The sequence below is a fragment of the Euprymna scolopes genome, chromosome 21, assembly GCF_053919585.1.
Source record: "Euprymna scolopes isolate OS-2025 chromosome 21, ASM5391958v1, whole genome shotgun sequence".
NCBI classification, from domain to species: Eukaryota; Metazoa; Mollusca; class Cephalopoda; order Sepiida; family Sepiolidae; genus Euprymna; species Euprymna scolopes.
The window spans coordinates 4,499,118-4,521,352 of record NC_136502.1 but is presented as its reverse complement, the minus strand read 5'-3'; the positions used below and the strand labels follow the sequence as shown (position 1 = coordinate 4,521,352).

At 36.3% G+C, this 22,235-nt stretch overlaps 1 protein-coding gene and 1 long non-coding RNA gene across 5 annotated transcripts in view; both read left to right on the top strand.

The window, feature by feature from the left end:
- The window catches only part of LOC145241974 (protocadherin gamma-A11-like), a 412,318-nt gene that overhangs the window by 274,713 nt on the left and 115,370 nt on the right, over window positions 1–22,235 (top strand). The window lies entirely within an intron of this gene.
- The window catches only part of LOC145242998 (uncharacterized), a 49,645-nt gene continuing 40,351 nt past the window's right edge, over window positions 12,942–22,235 (top strand). Inside the window, exon 1 of the long non-coding RNA XR_013862836.1 lies at window positions 12,942–13,504. This is a non-coding gene — a long non-coding RNA (uncharacterized LOC145242998). The remainder of the gene's footprint in view (window positions 13,505–22,235) is intronic.

The following is a 22,235-nucleotide window of genomic DNA, read 5'->3' as shown; positions in this document are numbered from 1 at the left end:
TGTCAATAATTTTCCCCACACTTTATCTGTGCCTAAATCAAAACATAGATTCCATGAACAAAGCATCTTTCTTAAAACTGCATGCCTGTGGAACTCTCTGCCGCTTGCCTGTTTCCCCCCCCCCCGAATTCAACTTGGATGTCTTCAAGTCCAACACAAACAAATTCCTGATGAACCGCCCAGTTAAGTAATGACACTTTATCAAATCTGCACTAACGCTTATTCCCGAGTGGCTTCTGGGCCTTGATAAGTGGTGACCTCCATGTAAAAAAAAAATCAAAATATTGAAAATAACGACGTGAATGAAGCTAGAACATCTTGTGATGGTCTCATGTCAGGTAGGTGTCCCACTTGTCAACAGGGTGGGTCCTGTTGTCATCATACAACTGTTCAAAATTCTGAGGATGTGGCTGGATATAAGGGGAGTAAGAATTGCCAGAGAGGGTCCCAAGACAGGAAGGGAGTTGGAACAGGAAATGTAAAAAAAAAACATGGACGGATGAGGAAAGAAGAGTACTGTGGGAATGCTTTGTAAGAAGTGGAAGTACCAAATCTGGTGGATATATCCGAAAAGTGAAAGAAGAATGGGAATCGAGAGGAGGAGGAGCTAGAAGTGTCGCGAGTTTGGTATCCTAGTTAAAACAAATTAAAAATAACAACCTACTTTCAGTGATTGCAAGAGAAGAGATTGAATGGATGGTTAGGAATGAAATGAATAACGAAAGTAAAATTGATGAAACTAGCTCTGATGAAAGAACTGAGAGAATGGAAGTGCAGAAGGGAAATGTAAGCGATGATGGGAGGCGGACAACTGAGAAGGAATGGAATCCTATGGGTAGGGGGAGTAATGAGAATGAGTTTGAAGGATCTAAGGAAGATGAGATCATTGACTCTGAGACAATGGAGCCAGTGAAAGGAGCAGATGTATGGAAAAGTGGTGATGAAGTTCGAACTTTGACTTCTGTAGAAAAAGAAGTACTTCAGAAGTTAAGAGAGGTTCTTCTCAGAGACGATATCATAGAGATTCCAAGTATGAAGAGTAGTGATAGGCAGAAGGTGAAAAACGAGGTAAAAATAATTCAAGGAGTAATTCACAAAATCATAAGAAAGAACATATCGATTACGAAACTTAACAGGCTTCTGTATGTAGCGTCATACGTTATTGCGAATCGTCTTGGCTTATTACAGAAGAAAAAGGGAGAAATGAAGGATAGAAATTCAAACTGGCAGAGGCAGCTTGAAGAAAGTATTAAACAGTGGCGGAAAGATATTGGTAGAATCGAAGAAATAAGAAAAGGAGTTAAACTAGGACAGAAAGCCAAGGACGAGCTTGAAAGGAGGTATAGATTGCTGAAAAAAGGAACGATGAACACTCTAACAATGTTGAAAGAGAAGGTCCACACTGGTGGTATGAAAATTAGGAACTTTGTTGGAAAAACTGTTGCATTTCGGCAGAACAACCTTTTCCGGAACAGTCAGTCTCAGCTGTATAAAGAATTAAATGGTAGTAAACAGGCGGGAAATAACAACACTCCAAATGCAAAAGATGCAAGGAAGTTCTGGAGTGGGATTTGGTCTGTTGAAGAGTGATATAATGAGAAAGCTAGCTGGTTGGGAGAGGTCAGAGAAAGGCTATCAGAAATGCAGCAGATGAAGAACGTTGAGATAACCATCGATGACGTTAAGGCTGGCATACGAAGGATGACAAACTGGAAGGCACCTGGTCCAGATGGAGTGATGGCCTTCTGGTTTAAACAGTTTCCATGCCTTTATCCACATATAGCTGCTGCTCTGCAAAGGGTTTTGGAGTCGGGAGATGTCCCTGATTGGCTTGTGAAGAGAAGAACAACACTGATTAGGAAAGATCTTGCAAAAGGAACAGATGCCGATAATTACATGTCTGCCATTGATGTGAAAACTGTTGACTGGAATATTTGCGGAGAACATTTATGAACATCTAGAGAGTAATGGTGTTTTTCCTGACAAACAAAAGGGGTGCCGGAAAGGCTCAAGAGGTACTAAAGAGCAACTACTAATTGATAAAGCAATAATGCAGGATGCAAAGAAGAAGAAGAGGAATCTGAGCATAGCATGGATCGATTACAGAAAGGCTTATGACATGGTTCCTCATTCATGGATACATGAAACACTATTGATGATGAAGATTGCTGAGAATATGGTAGGGCTTTTGGAGACAAGTATGGCTCAATGGAAAACAGTGCTGACTGCAAACAGAGAGGAGATGGGGCAGGTTGGCATTAAACGTTGGATATTTCAAGGAGATTTGTTATCGCCACTTCTTTTTTAATGATAATGATGCCACTGAGCATCCTCTTGAAGAGAGAAAAACTGGGGTATAACTTTGGATCTAGTGACAGACGCCTCAACCATCTACTGTTTATGGATGATTTGAAAATATTCGGTAGAAATGAAAAGGAAAGGGAGAGACTGGTAGAACTTGTGGGGACATACTCAGAAGACATTGGGATGGAGTTTGGGATTAGTAAATGTGCGGTGCTGGTGATGAAAAGAGGAGTAAAGGTTCATTCGAATGGAATAGTGCTGCCAAATGGAGAAATCATGAAAAAAATAGAAGATAAAGGATATAAGTATTTGGGAGTGCTGGAGGGTGTAGGCATCATGAACAGAGAAATGAAAGAAAAAGTCAGGAAGGAGTATCTTAGAAGAGTGAAACTAATTGCAAAGTCGTAACTGTATGGAAGAAACCTAATGAAAGCAGTAAATGCATGGGCAGTCAGTATTTTGAGATACAGTGCAGGAATTTTAGAATGGTCTGACAAGGATTTGCATGCCATGGATATCAAAACAAGAAAAGTTTTAGCAATGTTTTGTATATTTCATATTCGAAGTAGTGTAGCAAGGCTGTATCAAAAGAGGAAAGATGGTGGGAGATGATTGAAAAGTGTAAAAGATTGTGTGAGAACCAAGGAGATGTTGAAGGAGCATGTGGTTAGAAGGGAGGAGTGGATGCTTAAGATTGTAGCCAATGAAGTGGAGGTATGAGAGACTAAGGCTGATTATGTGAAACGTATGGATAGAGAAAGGGCAGAGGAACTGGCTAGGAAGAAAATGCATGGAAGGTTCTTCCAGGATATAGCAGAAATGACTGATGAAAGATCATGGCAATGGCTTAGAGCTGGGTATCTGGCTAAGAGTACTGAAGCTTTTGTGTGTGCAGCACAAGAGCAGGCATTAGGAACACGATTGTTCAAAAAAGTGATTCTAGGAGAGGAAGTTGCTGCAGAATGCCAGATTTGTGGTAAGACCTTGCAGCAGGGTGTAGTGGACTGGCCCAGAGAAAGTACTGCAAAAGACACGATCGCATGGGACTCCAGATATATTGGCAGGTGTGTAAGAGGGTTGGGGTGAGTGTGCTGGAAAATGGTTTGAGGAGTTGCCTGATGAAGTGAGAACAAGTGAGTATGGTGGGACAAAAGTGTCATAACGACTAAGCAATTGGAACTTAATCGTCCGGATTTGGTCGTCATTGACAAGGTCTCAAAAACCTGGCAGATTGTAGACTTCTCAGTACTCTGGGACAGAAATGTGAGAGAGAAGGAGAATGAGAAGTGGAACAATTATGCTCCATTGGCCTTGGAGATAAGGCGTATACATGGGGTTAAAACACAAATAATCCCGGTCGTAGTTGTCACACTAGGAGTAGTATCAAGTCGTCTGGAAGGACAATTGAAAAAACTACAAATCCCCGATGTTTTAGGCGACCTTCAAACCTCTGCAATTATAGGTACCACCAACATTCTTAGGAAAACCCTTGATCTTTGAAGCTCCTGGTTTGATTAAGGGAAATCCTCTGGAAATAAATCCCATCCCTTTCCAGAGAGACGTCCATAAACGAAATCAGAATTATTATTATTATTATTATTATTATTGTTATTATTATTATTATTATTATTATTATTATTGTTCATTTCGTCTGCCGTCTCGATACCAGCTTAAAAGTCTCTTGCCACCAATAAAGGACCTCAACAACATGCTATATTTTTTCTTTTCTTTTCTTGTCTTGCAAGCACACAAACACTTGCTAATCTGCTCAAACGGCTACTGCTACTAATACCTTTCTTTAGTTATCTATGCTTTGGCTGCTGCTGATATTTTAATGCGTGCTCATACGTCCTCTGTTACGTCTCTTACCCTTTCTTTATATATATGTATATATATATATAAATATATATATATATATATATATATATATATATATATATACCTACTTCATTTATTCGCATAAATTTAATATACGAAAGTATAGATTTATGCGTAAACTTTAAGTATTTACTTCAAAAGTGCTCAATACGTAGGTAGAGCTAGTTAGTAATTTATAAAATATATATGGCGAATTAAGCTACACTGAATATTCGGCGTTTCATCCAACTATAGGATTCGTCCTGACGAATCCTATAGTTGGATGAAACGCAGAATATTCAGTGTAGCTTAATCGCCATATACATTTTATAAATTACTATATATATATATATATATATATATATATATATATATATATATATATATATTGGCCGAAGAGTGCTTGATATAGATATATAAAACGGTCCTTTATTATCGGGTTTGAAACCAACAATGCCGATAAGTTATCTCATCTAAACAATCTGTAAATAAAATTTTTTTCTTATAATAAAGCAATCTGCTGGAACCCTTTTTCCCCTCAAAAATATAACTGAGTATATATATACGTATATATATATATATATATATATATATATATATATATATATATATATATATACGTGTATTTGTGCGTGTGTGTGTGTGTGTGTGTGTGTGTGTGTGTGTGTGTACCATTTATAAGCCAACACGTGTTGGTTAATATTTTTGGTAAAAGCCATTTTGTTTTCAAAGTTCCTTACCGATCGGTTGAGCTGTTCATTACCTCATTCAGCCTCGCGTTGATTACTTTCTAAATATGTAGAACGATCTAATTTTCTACATTTAATCAGTCTTCAATTTAATATATCTTCAATTATCGCTGTTTTCGACACTTGCTTCAATCGCCTAATTCGGTTTTCATGCACCACCTGTCTCATGCTGCGAATTGTTCCCCTGGAGATAGTCACCAGACTGGCTTCTTCTGACACTGTGCCAAAACGGTGAGACGCCTTCGGGGAGCGCTTATTTATTGAACGAAGCTAAGTTGGACACAAGGCAACGACAGTGTGATACTTAATAGCAAATATATTTATCAGTTATAAGCGGTTACATATATATTCTGTTGTATTCCATTTATTTGTCATTTGAGCCACAAACCAGGTTCCTCAAATCAGTTTCCAGACTTTTTTCATATGGACATTTTATTAATAGTACACATATAAAACTTTTGTTTCCTTCAAAGTAATCTCCTCTGGCTGCAATGCACTTGACGTACCGTCCAAACAACTTCTGGAAAATTCCATGGAAGTGTTTTTGTGTGAACGTGTCAATGACCCTCGTCACAGCCCTTTTCATCTCCTCAATTGTCTCATAATGACAGCCTCTAAGGTTTTCTCTTGTGCTTAGGGAATAACCAAAAATCACAGGGAGCATGGTCTGAATCTACGTGATGGTGAGGAACCAATCTTGGTCAAATAGACTGTGATCATCTCTGAGCACCCTTGAGTCAAACTTCGTGCAAATCTTCCGCATCTTCGATTAATTGTGTGAACAGTTCCCACACTGACATCAAACTGTGCACTTATTGTCTCTATAGACCCACCACGGTCCTTATCTATAAATTTTTTATCTGGCCAATCAACTTTGATAATCTGACTTCCTTACACCTTCCACACCTCTCACCCTCCCTCACAGATTCTCTGCCTTCCTTAAATCTCTTATGCCACTTAAAAACTGATGCTCGATTCATGCAAGATGGCCTCAAATCAGTCTGAAGGATTCCATATATTTCTGTGGCATTTTTTCCAAGTTAAAAACAGAATTTTATTGCATATCGTTCTTCTAAACTGTCCTCACGTTCAGATTGCATTTTTGAAATTCACCAGCTGTGACAATCAGGCTTTAGTAGAGTGTATTCCAATTCCTGCTGTAGCTGTTCATTGGAATCTGAAATTATAAAAATTGGTCAGTCATTTTATAAGATGTATAGCAATAACATACTCAATTTCCAAGAGTCTTCGACAATTTTAAACGCCTGGACAAAAAAGTCTGGAAACTTATTGAAGCCATCTCGTATAACAGTGCTACATTCAAGAAATACCCATGAACTTTGCACGCTTCATTTTCATTGGTTGGCACAAAAAATTGTTCAGGTCCTGGAACACACCTCGCATCTCATGTTTTCATGTTAAAAAAATAAATGAAATTAAAAACATATGAAAATCTTGGCCGTTAAAATGCTTCTTCCAACAATGAATTCAAATCTTTATTTGTAAACATATTTTTAAAATATGCCAAAAACTTTATTATTATTATAATAATCCGTAATATAAATATCACCTGTCTGTCTAAATGTATATATGTATGTATGTATGTATGTATGTCTGCCTAAAACTTTCGACAGAGGCAACGGATTTTCACGAGATCAGTATAGTCATGAAGATCGACCCTTCGGACGACAAATATTGAAAAATTGGTTAAAGACATTAATTCTTTCACTCTCAACTGGGCACGTTTCTACGGAGTGGGGTCGCTTTTTTCGCCGATATTTTCAAAAGCCATCCCCTCTTTTTGATTGACTAGCCTTTATTTAAACCTTCGCGACTTCCGGTTTGGTGATGGACGCAACGGCAAAAACGTAACTTTCTTTTCATGTTCTTTTCCCCCTTTGCCTGCTGTGCCTGCCTGCCTACTATCACTTTTTCCTTCAACACCTCGAAACATCCGTGCAACGCCGGGCACACAAGCTAGTTAATAAATAATACTGATATTCAGGGTTTGACAATAATGACCATTAATAGTAACAAGAAGGATATCTATCTATCTATCTATCTATCTATCTATCTATCTATTATATAAAAAAAAACACGTATGTGTGAGTTCGTTCCCTATGGAATCGACAACGGCTAGGCCAATTTTTATGAAATTTCACACAAAGGTTCTTCATGTGGCTGGCAGTGTTCTTAGATAGGCTTTGTGTCTTTGATAATTATCGATAATTGATCATCGAAATAATCAGACGAAAGAAGGAACATGCGATTTTGATTAAAGTTAACGCTTCACACAGCCTAACATCACAATTTCATTTGAAAAGTTTTATTACCACACAAGCTGACAGGCCCGACATATAAAATCAACAGTAGGTTCTTTGATATGACTGAGACGCATTCAAAATGAATGTTTCTGTTTCAAGTACGATTGCACGATGATACTTGACTTTTTTCATTTTAAACTTAAATTCAAACCATTATCACCACACAAGCAGTTAGGCCAGACATACAAAATCAACAGCATGTGCTTTGATATGGCGCGTTCGAAATTAATTTTTTCTGTTCGAGTACAACTGAAGCATGATACATGGCATTTGTATTTTTAACTTTAATTTAAGCCATTATATAACAAGCAATTCCATAAAATCACCAGTAGATTCTCTACAGTGCAATGTAGACTACAATGTATTGTGAAGTCATGCGAGAGGCATGTGAAACTCCTTCCCGCTGCATGGCCTTAGGGAGTGTGGAGCCACCCTTTAATTGCCATTGCTCCCAGGTCCACTCTGACCCGGAGTAGTAGCACCTGTTAGGGTCCCAACTATGGGTTAAATAGAATCCGACTTAAAACACAAATATACTACATTAAAAAATCGTCCTTCAAAATAACTAGGTTCGGCATTAAATAAGCTCAATTCTAAACAACATCATGTCTCCCTGCTAGTATACCTCTAAAGTTGAGTTTTTTCTTTGCTCTGACATTGATATTAAAAGCCTACTTTTCCGATTTAAAAATGATTAAAACGGACCTTTTTTTTTAATATATTTAGTCATAGCCATGCGAGCAACTACATAAACGTTAACTAATTTGCATATTCCTTAAAAAAACGAGCGCTAATTAATTACTTATTCACTTTCTGTGGTTTCTCATTAGATGATTAGTTTTATTCCACTATTATGCTGAATTCTATTTATGCATAGTTTCTACATTCTGCATAATTGCATAGAATTTAAGATGAAAACACTCTAGCCCACCCATAAACTGTCCTCAAAGATTCAACCTCTGTCACATCGACGAAATGTCGCATTCCTCTGCCTGTTCTACAAGTATTTTAATGGTGAACTTCAACGAACTACAAGCCCTTGCACCCCTTCGACGTAAACACCTCCGACAAACCCGACAAGCAGCAAAATCCCACTCCTACACACTAGAAATCCCTAGATGTAAGAAAGCCTTCTACTTTAAAGTTTTTTCCCCAGAACTGCTAGAGTTTGGAACTTCCTTCCAGTTTCTTGCTTTTCAAACTGTACTGACAGTATTCCTGCAATTTGTATCTGATAGTAGCCCACTACATCAAAGTGGCACTGTGCCTTGTTTGGGGTGAAAATGGAATTATATATTTATATATGTATATATATATATATATATATATATATATATATATATATATAGTGTGTGTGTGTGTGTGTGTGTGTGTGTGTGTGTGTGTGTGTGTGTGATCTTATAGCTGTTTGTGCAAAAAAGTTTATGAATATCTGGTCTACAGAGTTAATATTTTATATATAGGGTATTTGAACCCGCAGTACACTTTCGATTTGGATTTTAAACGGGAAATATTGCTGCCAATGGATCAAAATTGAAAACAAAACAGTTGAACTTGAGCAGGATAAGTCGAATAAAAGTGTTACTTTTGCACAGACGCAAAATTAAACATTCATAGCTCAAAGTCGCTTAAATTCATCTATTCACGACCTTGTTTCTGTAGCTCAGACAGTAACGGTGTTGGGGAGATAAATGATGTCTAATTCTGGAGCGCTTAACGCTCTGGATTCGATTTTAACAGATGATATATTTTTTATAACTTTTGAAATCACTACTATACAATGGATAATAATCAAGTTATAATAGTAAGAAATCTACATAAATTGAAGCATAATATTTATGCGCATTTTATATCCGAGCAAAACCTAGTAAGTGATAAAAAATCAGTCGACCGGTTTCGCCCTCACACGTCAAGAGCTATATTGAGGAATTCTATCATTAAAAAGGGGAAAACGAAGGGAAACTATAAGCATATATATATTAAAATTAAACCAGCGTTGTGATATAAGTGGACGAAATATCTTAAAAGCTAACCACGTTAAAATCTTAGAGATACTCTCTCCGTTTACAAGTGGGTGGGGAGTTGTTTTAAACGAACGTCAATAGTCTCCAAGATCGTCAAATATTTTATTAGCATGACTGAGAAATGAAAATGAGTTGAGGCTAAACTTCGTTATGCAAAACGGGCTTTTAAAGCAGATGGTATATTATAAGAGACCTGGATGTATTACTTAGAATGTCCATTGACCGGTAGGTTCCATTCCTGAATTTATTAAGTATGTGATTCTGATTTCTAATACCCAATCTCATCGTCGTCCTACCCATGTAGTCGACATTGCAACTACATTTTTCTCTCTTATTACGTAAAATCATGAATATAAAAAATAAGATTTCCCTCTTGAATTGCGATGTTGAAATCCCCTATCCCCAAATCATTATATATATATATATATATATATATATATATATATATATATATATATATATATATATATAAACACTAGGGTTATTTTGGAATGGCCCATCCTATTAGATGCAAACATTCATTCGCTATTTCAGAGGCTCCAACAGATTGACATTTAAGGATGCTAACTTTCCATTTAAGCACACTTGTTTGTATTTATATTACACTTGGTTCACCGGGTATATTCGCCAAATAGGTTTTTTTCTTTTTTATTAACCTGGTTACCCCTATCATTATTGAAATGATGGATTTAAATAATTAGAGATTCCAGCAACAAATAAAACATTTCTTTTCTGCGTTAGATTTTTCGAACTACTATTCTTCTTGCATGTTATTCTCACAACGTTTCAGTCGATGTAACTTTTTTGACATTTGGACGCGGCTTGTTGAACTCAGCAATATTTATGTCCAATTTGTACCATGAGAACATGTACGAAATTTCGAACGTAACCTAACATTTTATTGGTGAATGTAGCTTGTTCTCATCCCGTCAGCCATAACTGTTTAAAAAGCTTAAATAATTCTTTATGTTGCCTTTACTGATTATTAAATCTTGAATTTCCAAAAGACTGTCACTTAAAACTGCTTTTATGTGGCACTTTTATCTGTTGCGCCAACGTTAACATATTTTGTATATCCGCTTTTACCAGATTAATTTATCTAATATCTTAATCTTTCGGACTACTGTTTTCATCTCGAGTGTTATTTTCACAACGTTTCAGTCGATGTAATATTCGGCATTCTTAAGGTATATTTTATCGAACTCAGGAATCTTTCTGTCGCACACGAAAATCTTTCTGTCAAACTCTGGAATCTGCACGGAATTTCGAACGGGATACTTAATTTAATCCACGCGGATAGCATGATCTCGTTAGGTCAACCATGCATGAGTAGAAGTCCTTAGTAATTCGAAATTAGTCGACAGAACGAGAGTATGCTACCCCCGCGGATTAAATAGTTTTACTTTCGAAATTCCATGCAGGTTTCCAAGTTTGACAGAAAGAGTCGCGATTTCAACAAGAAAACCCGAAGAAGATCGGAGGTCACATCGACTGAAACGTTGTGAAAATAATAGTCAAGATAAGAACAGTGGTCCGACGTATCCGAATAATAATAATAATAATAATAATAATAATAATAATAATAATAATAATGATGATGATGATAATAATAATAATAATAATAATGATGATAGTAATAATAATAATAATGATAATAATAATAATAATAATAATAATGATGATGATAATAATAATAATAATAATGATGATAGTAATAATAATAATAATGATAATAATGATAATAATAATAATAATAGTAATAATAATAATGATAATAATAATAATAGTAATAATAGTAATAATAATAATAATGATAATAATAATAATAATAATAATAATAATGATGATAATAACAATAAGGCTAATAATAATAGTAATAATAATGATAATAAAAAATAATAAAATAATAATGATGATAATAATAATATGATAAGAATAATAATATCTATCAATAACAATAATAATAATAAATGATAATAATAACAATAATATCAATAATAATAATAATAATAATGATAATAATAATAATAATGATAATGATAATAATAGTAATAATAACAATAATGCTAATAATAATAATAATAATAATAATAATAATAATAATAATAATAATAATAATAACCAATCCTCATCTACACAAAATTCAGAACTGAAATTTATTTCATGCAATATTTCCTAATGTTGTTCATCTGAATCTATTTTAACCGTGTTCATTATGGCATTCACCTCCGCCACCATTTGCGTTAATTGCAATTAACTGGTTTCTGCGAGATAAATGCAACCTCCAACAATTTCCGCAAATGGTAAAAGCGCCTACAGAACTGGGACTCAACGATTCCGCGGTGTCTCTTGGCCAAATCGATTTGCGACCGATCGACGCCCGAAGTCTTGCTAACCCAATTACACTGCCATCAACAACATCAACGAGCAAAGAAACACTTTTTGTGTGATATCTGAGTCGTTACATATTATATGACTTATTCCCATTACTATTCTATGCTTGCATATTATTCTCACAACGTTTTAGCCGGTGTAACCTCCGAACCTCTTTAGGAACATCTTGTTGAACTTAGGAGTCTTTATATCGAACGCGGAATCCATAGGGAATTTCAAACGGAATCTATCAATAATTTTATTATTAATTAATTAGTCTCATCCATCAGCTATGCTTGTGTAAAAATCCTCCGTAATTCTTAACTATATTTCTTGTATTACCTATACTGATGATCAAACTAATCTCTTAACGAATTGTTACTTAAAACTGTTTAAACATAGTACTTTTATCTGTTGTGCCACCGTCATTATATTTATTGAACAACTCGTATACCTGGTTTTATAAGATTAATTTATTGCATGCAAGCTTCTAATGTTGTTCATACAATTCTATTCTAACTATAGTCACTATGGCAGTCTCCTTTTCGAATTGCAATCCAATTCAACAATTCAGCAGTTGTCAACAACATCAGAAATAAATGAAATTCGGTTATATAAGGCAACCTATCTTGTAGAGAAATATGGTTACAAATATTAGCTCTCTTGACTGTATCCCCTTTTATGTGTTTATTTCCGCCCATCTAAACATCTTCATCCGTTCAAAAAGTATTCAGGCCATAAACTGACAATCTCCGGATTCCTATCAGTCATAAAATTTGTAAAATTGTAGTATAGTTAACAAGCGATAAATCGCAGAAAAAATTAAACAAAAATAAACAACAAATCACATATACAAAAACACAGTACAATTTAATCATCTTCTGACCTGGCTTGGGTTAGCGACCTAGTTATCCCAAGTTCGAATCGAGTTGGTTACACAAAAATCATTTTCACTTAAGAGTTTTGCAACCTTCTCGTGGTCCCTCGTGTAAGTACTCGGCGTCTTTCTAAAAAGGATTTTGTTTAGAAAATTATCGGGGAAACCAATGCCAACAATAGAATCATTGGATAAATACTATATGATTATGATCTGTCAATTGTACATTTTAACGTGTTGAAACTGATGCCAAGTTTAAGAATGAGAGTTCATTTGTTTGCGCTGTTTATGTATCTTATTGTCACACTAAAACCAAGCGTCATTTTTTTACAGAGATTATCATCTGCTGATCTTTGTCAAGTGATCCTCTTTTCAACCAGTCTACAGTGGCTTCTTTATCTTTGTATTCCTAGGATGAGTTTGGTACGTTTGTTACATGATAAGGGCTGTCCCCTGTTCATGTAAGTATAAAAATAGAGAGATTAGTTAAAATGGAAATAAGAGAAAGCAGAAATCGAACCCTGGACATAAGTTTTAAAGAACAATAGGTTTAAATGGAATGTCCAGTAAATTGTTAATTCGGATGAAATAAATAATAAATAAACTATTCAATTGTTAAAAGAATGTGGATAATAAAATATGAGTTAAATAAATTAGATATGTAGGTTAAATTCCTTTGTGGAAACAAACAAGGAAAATAGGTTATTGGGAAATCAATGTCGAAAACGTGCAAAGTCGTGCATGTTGAGACACGTGAATTTTGCTCACGTGGCCGGAATGCATGGAGTTCTCAATATAGCAGGGGGGAGAGTCAGAGACAGTCAGAGAGACAGTCAGGGGAGAGAGACAGGCGGACGTCTGAAGCGAGACGTTACTTCAGAAACTAAGATGTGAAACTTTGAGTTCTTAATGAGGAAATCCCGACCGGTCGTATTAAATAAATTCACCATGTGTTTTGGATAAAGCTCATCTTTGTGTTGTGATTTCTACAAAAAGGTAAATTGTATTGTTATTATATGTCTGTGTTATAAAATGTCATTACAACAACATCTCTCTCTCTCTCTAAGATACAACATCATATGTAATAAGACAAGAACTCTCACTAAGACTCATATCATTACTAATAAGAACTCTCACAAGAAAAAGCATCACTTATAATAGTCTCTCTCTAAGACTCTTTAATGAAACAACTATATAACACGTTTCGGCCTGGTCTATTCGTCGGTGGGTAGCGGGGGGGGGGTAATTCGGTGTCAAATTTGCCCTTCGTCGTTATAGTCAAAGTTCTTTTTTGTATTTTTGAAATGAATTCAGTAAACGAAGATATTTTTTCTTTGAATAAAATTGAAATAAAAATTATTAAAAGAAAAAATTTAATTCGATTAAAAAAAAAAACTTAAAAATAACCGTGTTTATTAAAAAAAAAAACATAACACAAAAACAAACAAAAATATTTATTCGTCAACAACGAGATTATATTTTCGTATTGTTTTTCTTAATTAAAAATTTAGACGTTTTCAATCCTTAAAATATTAATTAAAAAAATTAACCAATTAATTAACCAAATCGAGTTTTGCAAAAACATATTTTTTTCTTAAAAACAGTTACAGTGATATATTTTTATAGTTTTTCTTTATAAAAAATATTATAAAATCTTAACAAAAATGTGATTCGACGCCGAATTATCACTCCGCCGAATCGACCATGCCATTAAATCAAGTGAGGCGAATCGGCCAAGCCAAAATGGTGACATCGAATCGGCTTCGCTGAAATGTCTCATTCCCTCCTAAGAAAGTTAATTCAGAGAATATTTGACACATTATTAATTGGTTCATTATTTCAAGTTTTCTGAGTTTCTTTTGAACTATTTTTGCGGCCGATTTGATTTGTGTTTCTGTTTCATTTGTAGGAAGTCTTGTTTAGTTTAGTTGTTTTTTGTTTTTCGGCATATCAACCCTTTTCAGGTTATTTAGTGCCGAATCCAAAGATTTTGAAGAAAAATATTTTAATAGAATATATTCGTTCTTTTCAAGTCTGTTTCTATTTAACCCATAGTTGGGACCCTAACAGGTACTACCACTCCGGGTCAGAGTTGACCTGACAGCAATGGCAATTAAAGAATGGCTCCACACTCTCCAAAGCCCGCAATCTGGCGCCTCACCACTGGATATAGTTTAAGGTCATATCCAGGACCAGGAAGTCTTGGCGAAAAGGATTGGATAAATACATGTCTTCCCTAACCTTTACACTTTAGACTTTTAACGGAGTAGTGGACCTTCTCGTTATCAAGAATAGCCTTCTTCGAAGAAGATCCGATATTCTCTGTGCTGAAGTATCTGTTTTTTGATAGTCGTCACGGGGGATAAAGATAAATATGACACTATCGATATAACTTATGTGAGGTATCGGTAGTCAATTGGTTAATGAAACGGAATGACGACCTGGGTTTTTCAGGTTCGAATCCAGTTCATTCCACAAAAAGCACTTTCACTTAATGTTGGCAACCTTCACCTGGTCCCTCTCGTAAGTAGCCGATATCTTTATAGAAATAATTCTGACTAGAATAATTTCAGAGAAACCTGTGATGTGCAGAGATTTTATTTTATGGCAGTGAGGTACAAGCCTATAATACATTCCTCTAAAAAGGGCACTTTTAAAACAGGAGTAAAAGGGACAGGTGCTTGGCCGCCCATAGCACTCCCTGTGCACGTCCATGGGTGAAACCTAAGCCAACGATAGAATCTTTGGATTCATACGGTATTATGATAATAACTATAATTGTGCTCTGTGTGTGTGTCTGTCTGTCTGTCTGTCTGTCTGTCTCTCTCTCTCTCTCTCTCTCTCTCTCTCTCTCTCTCTCTCTGTATATATATAAATCGGAGACCAAGGTCAAACAACTATACTCTATTCAAAGTATGCAAGTAGTATATCCATAAAAAGCGAATTTACTTAGTTTCAGAAATTAACAAACCAAATACAATGGTAATATGGGGGGAGGGGAGGGTGAAAGAGCTTAAAGCATAATTAAACACGTATAGTCATTAATATTTCGAGAAACGATAAGCTAGCATTTAAGTACTTAATAAAATGACTTCGTTTTAATAAGTGCTCGTGTAATAAAAACTTTTAACTAACGCTCAACAGTTAAACGTAGATGAAAATAAATAAGAAATGTATGTGTGCTTTCAAGATAATGAATGAGGGAGAGAGGATGGGGGGAATGGTAAGAGAGCTGTGTGTGTTTGAGAGAGAGAGAGAGAGAGAGAGGATAAAGCGAATGTTTATGTTGTAGACAGAGAGAAAAAAGATAAGGCGAATGATAAAGAAATATGTGTGTTTTTTTACATGGGGGGTCACCACTTATCAAAGCCCAGAAGCCACTCGGGGATAAGGGTTATTTTGTGTACAGTAATAAATGGGATAGTGTTGCAGTATTCATTAGTATTGGAGATTGGATAAAGTGTCATTACTTAAGAGGGTGGTTCATCAGGAATTTGTTTATGTTGGACTTGAAGACATCCAAGTTGTAGTCCCATGGGAAGCAGGCAGACGGAACAGAGTTCCACAGGCGTGCAGTTCTAAGAAAGAAGCTTTGTTCATGGAATTTACGTTTTGATTTAGGCACAGATAAAGAGTGGGGAAGATTTTTGACAGTGGTTTCAGCTAGACGGGTGTTTATTGTGAAAGATTGGCTAGAGGGGACCAGAGATTGGAGATCAGACGAGCACCTGCCATGGAAATAACGATAAAACAAATATAGGCTCGCGACGTCTCTTCTGTGGGAGAGAGGTTGCAGGGAAGAGAAAAGAGCATCCCCCACTACGCCACGAAGTCTATTTTGTACTCTGTCAAGGCAGGATAGGCTGTTTTTAGTAGCTCCTGCCCAGATGTGGCAGCAGTATTCCATCCTTGGACGTACTTGGCTTTTATATAGATAGAGAATTGCATCAGTAGTGAGATATCTTCTGGAGCGGTAGAAGGATCACACCACTGTGTTTCAGAGAGAGAGAGAGAGAGAGAGAGAGAGAGAGAGAGAGAGAGAGAGAGAGAGAGGGTGGGGGTAAGGCGAATGGGGGAGAAATGTATGTGCTTTAAAGAGAGAGGATAAGGCGAATGGGGGAGAAATGTGTATGTTTGAAAGAAAGAGAAAGGGTAAGGCGAGTGGTGGAGAAATATGTGTTTGAGAGAGAGAGAGAGAGGGAGAGAGAGAAAGAGAGAGAGAGAGAGAGAGAGAGAGAGAGAGAGGGATAAGGTTTAGATAAGGGTAGAGAAATCTGTGTGCTCAAGAGAAAGAGAGAAGGAGGATATTGCAAATGGTAGAGAAAGATAATAGAAAATGGGGTAAGGAAAGGGCATATAGCGAAAAGGTTAGAAAGAAGGGAAAATCACAGAGACGGAGGACGTCCAACAACAAGGAGTGTACAAGATGGAGCGATGAGAAAAATGGAGAATGAGAAGAAAGAAAAATACGAGAAGAAATTGAGACAAAGAAAGACAGCAAAAAGATGATCTGATGAAAGGGAGAAAAAATATCGGGAAGGGGGAGAAGGATGTTGGTAGAAAGAGATAGAGAAGAAATTGAGCAAAAGATAATCGAACAAATGACGTGGGAAATGGGAGGATGAGAAGAGATGGAAATAAAAATGGTGTGGGTGATGGGAAGAGAGAAATGATAAGAGGGAGGTGGAGAGACATGAGAAAGAGAAATGGGAATAGATAGATGAAGAAAGAGGGGAATGGTAATACAAACATCGTAAGAGTAAGCAGAAGGAAGATGGAGACAGTGGAAAAGAGAGGCGTATGTAGAGAGAGACAGAGAGAGAGATGCGTAAGTGGGATGAGAAGAGAGATATGGGATTAAAAATAGGAAAAAGAGGAAAATGTGAAAAGGGAGAGAGAGAGAGAAGAAAAGATGATGAGAAAAGAGGGATGAAAAAAGAGGGATGAAAAATGTTGGAGAGGAATATAGGTTTAAAGAGAGAGAGAGGAGAGAGAGAGAAAGAGAGAGAGAGAGAGAACAGGAAAGAAAGAAAGAAATGGACGCAATACCATAAGAGCAAGTGTGCAATTAAGGGAGAAAAGGACCGACAGAAAACGATGAGTCTGGAAGAAAGATTGAGAGAGTGGGAAAGAAATGAGGAGAATAGAGGCAGAGGACGTAAAAAAAGATGCTGGATAAGTTGATAGACAAATTGAAATGCTAAAGAGACGCATAGACACAACATAATATAAACTAAACCTCTTAAATCAGATAACTAAATTGGATAATCGTTTTCTGGCTAAACAGCATTTTATCACTTCTGCAGACAATGGAGATGAACCGGAAGTCGGTTATTTCCTTTTATTTAAAACCGAGCTGTCGTTAGTGCGATTGAAAAGTCGACAATGATCGCCTGTCGCCCTTTTGTCCAACGACCAGGAATAACTTAAAGTGACTGACTGGTTCCTTTAATCGACCGGTTTGCGTTTCAAATCTTTCTAACCTTAAGACCGAACCAGACAGCAACCACCGATGAGTTCACTCTGTCCCATGCTAAAACATTCAAACACACTTTCGCTATTACTAGTCTACCATCTTGATTTCACATATTCGATCAAATCGGTTTCGTAATCACCATGTGCACTCCAACTCTTTCCGTCACCCTAATCATCTACTCGGCCAATTCCAACTATTTTATGCAACCGGTTATCTTCAACCCTGACACACGTGCGCGATATCGATTTTGGAATTTCTGATACATATCTCCGGACAGACCATTTGTAACAGTCAGGTAGGATCAACAGCTAAAATTGATCAGTAGTTTGGTTTGCAACTATTGTTTTTTTGTTTGTTTTGTTGTTTTTTTTTCTGGATAGGATCACACACATAGCTTACACAAATCGCATACTCCTTACGAGTTTAAATCCTCATTTAAAAAAACAAAAAAAACAAAGGAAGAATACAACCGACGTCTTTCAGAGATTTAAAAATGTTGTCAAATGTATTTAAAAGAGGAAAAAATACTTTCAGTCACAATGAACATTTTATTGTCGAAGATTACCCTCACACGATGCCACTGATCACGTGGTAAAGTAGATAAAGAGCTTTTGTTAATATATATGTAAGAATAAATTATAACTCAATGCTGTGAGTCAATCCGAAAAGGAATTCAGAAAAAATAATTAACAGATACAAGATATCTAGAAGACATGAAACGAAGACTGGGAGCAATCTTCTATGCGAGTCGATTAAATAAACGTTTTAGATGGAGATTGTCAAAAAGTAACTAACCACGACAAAGGACGAAACCAAGCAACGAACAGAATCTGAAAAGCAAAAAAAAAAAAAATAAAAAATACATCATCTCAAAAGTATTGTCAAATGCTTAAAATGTATTATATATTATTTTTATTGGAATTCTTGGAAATGATTAATTTGGATATTTATCTATTTATTTGCGGACTGTTATTCTCATCCTAAGATGTTGCCCGTGGCTCAGTGGATAGAGGCGTTGAGTCTTTACGGTTAGAGGTGATCATTGTCTGAAGATAGCGGTTCCAATCCTAACCAAAGCAGGCTCGAGGATTAACTGGTCAAAACGTGGCGAGACAACAACTATGAAAGGCAGTAATTAATCACCCGAAGAAGGCCAGAGGATTAGTTGGCCAAAACATAGGTAGACAACAACTATGGAAGGCAATAATTACTGGAAATACAGTTAAGAGATTCCGAATTCCTATCCCGACGCGATTAACCACCCGAAGAAGACCGAGGAATAGTTGGCCGAAACGTGGTGAACCAACAACAATTATGAGGATGAGGATAAATGTAGTTTTGCAATTTACGTAGCAAAACTCCCCACGAGATGTTTATAAACTGCTATTCACCTAAAATATATCCATCGAAAAAGTTTAGCATGAATAGTTACGTTTACATAGAAGAGATACTGCTAGTATATCTCTCCAACATATTTATCTTCATAGTAGGTGTTCGACTGAGCTCCTATCCATGACCTCCCCGCAAGGCATTCATAGTAAATCGTTTATTTATAACAGCAACAATTAGGAAAACTTTTTTTTAAAGTTTCAACAAATATTTACCTTTCGATTAACAATTGGAACTCTCCAGTTTTTTTTTTAGCAAAACGCAATTGTTTTCGAAAAGTGTTTTCAATAAAAAGTAATTTTCTAAGCTATTGTTTTTCATAGATTTTGATATTTTAATCAACGCGACATAAAAATTAAGTAAGTACGATTGGTTTTATTATGAAATTCAAATTTTGCATTTTGGAATTTTGCCACACACACACACACACACACACGCACACACACACACACACACACACACACACACACACACACACACACACACACACACATATATATATATATGTGTGTGTGTGTGTGTGTAGCAAAATTTCACACGCACGCACGCATATATATATATATATGTGTGTGTGTGTGTGTGTGTGTGTGTGTGTGTGTGTGTGTGTGTTTGCGTGTTTTGAGCGCGTGGTTCAGTGGGGGAAAATGTGGCTGGTTACCTTTAATGCATCTAAAACCAAACTCCTATCCTTACATCATCAACGCTCTGATCCCCATCTGGCATCAGTTGTGATGGATGGCTCTCGTCTGGGTGAGGCCCCGTGTTTTGACAGGCTTCTGTGTTTGACCTTTACTCCTGATCTGAAATGGAACACGTACATTAAGTCTGTTGCCAAGGTCTCTGGAAAGATGGTGGGATCCTTCTACCGCTCCAGAAGATATCTCACTACTGATGCAATTCTCTATCTATATAAAAGCCAAGTACGTCCAAGGATGGAATACTGTTGCCATATCTGGGCAGGTACTGCTAAAAACAGCCTATCCTGCCTTGACAGAGTACAAAATAGACTTCGTGGCTTACTGGGGGATGCCCTTTTCTCTACCCTGCAACCTCTCTCCCACAGAAGAGACGTTGCGAGCCTATTCTTGTTTTATCGTTATTTCCATGGCAGGTGCTCGTCTGAGCTCCAATCTCTGGTCCCCCCTCGCCAATCTTTCACGAAAAACACCCGTCTAGCTGAATCCACTGTGAAAAATTTCCCCCACTCTATATCTGTGCCTAAATCAAAACGCGGATTCCATGAACAAAGCTTCTTTCTTAGAACTGCACGTCTGTTCCGTCTGCCTGCTTCCCACCGGACTACAACTTGGATGTCTTCAAGTCCAATGTTAACAAATTCCTAATGAACCGCCCCCTTAATTAAACACTTCACCAAATCTCCACACTAACGTAATGTACTTGCAATAACCCTTATCCTTGAGTGGCTTCCGGGCCTTAATAAGTGGTGATCACTGTGTAAAAAAAAAAACTGTTTCGTCGTCTACGACTCATCAGAGTAGCTGAATCTAGCGAGATTCGAAATCGGCACTCCACGGTAAGATTCAGCCACTCTGATGAGTCGTAGACGATAAAACACGTGTCAGTGGATAATTATATTTTAAAAACAATATATATACCCCCCCCCATATGGGTGTACCAAATTGGTTAAAGGGAAAAGTATTCTCAACTCGTATTTAGGTAAAAATGCACTTTTGTAAATAATTGAATTTATTAAAAACGTATCGCAAAAACAAAAATCATATATATATATATATATATATATATATATATATATATATATAACAAATAACAAAAGTCTAAATTCCAAATTTCATGCTGTTGACCATCTTACAATTTATTCCTTTAATAGCGTTGACATCCACAATTCTTGACAGTTATTGTTTTGTAGCGCAAAATCATTCATTTAATAATTATATCAATCAATGAATCTATTCTGTCCTTTACACCTCAGAAGAAATAGCAACTATCAATCCATCAAAAGAAAATAAAATGCATTTGGACATGATTACGAAATCCGAAAATTGGAAGAGACGTTGCAATTACCTGTTATTTTATCTTTTATTACGTCATTTTGCGTAAAATGGCGAAATATGTATATATATATATATATATATATATATATATATATATATATATATATAGGAAAGGTGCTAGTCTAGCCACACTGATGAGTTCTGATACAACTAAACAGTACTGTATATGGATGACTATATATATATATATATATATATATATATATATATATATAACTATTGATGCAAGAAGATATCTAACTATTGATGCAATTCTCTATCTATATAAAAGCCAAGTACGTCCAAGGATGGAGTACTGCTGCCATATCTGGACAGGAGCTGCTAAAAACAGCCTATCCTGCCTTGACAGAGTACAAAGTAGACTTCGTGGTTTAGTGGGGGATGCCCTTTTCTCTTCCCTGCAACCTCTCTCCCACAGAAGAGACGTTGCGAGCCTATCTTTGTTTTATCGTTATTTCCATGACAGGTGCTCGTCTGAGCTCCAATCTCTGATCCCTCCTCGCCAATCTTTTACGAAAAATACCCGTCTAGCTGAAACCACTGTCAAACATTTCCCCCACTCTTTATCTGTGCCTAAATCAAAACGTAAATTCCATGAACAAAGCTTCTTTCTTCGAACTGCAAGCCTATGGAACTCTGTTCCGTCTGCCTGCTTTCCACCTGACTACAACCTGGATGCCTTCAAGTCCAACGTAAACAAATTTCTGATGATTCTAAGTAGACACCTTTATTAAATCTCCACACTAACGTACTGTACATGCAATAACACTTATCCTTGAGTGGCTTCCGGGCCTTGATAAGTGGTGACCACCTCGTAAAAAAAAATAGT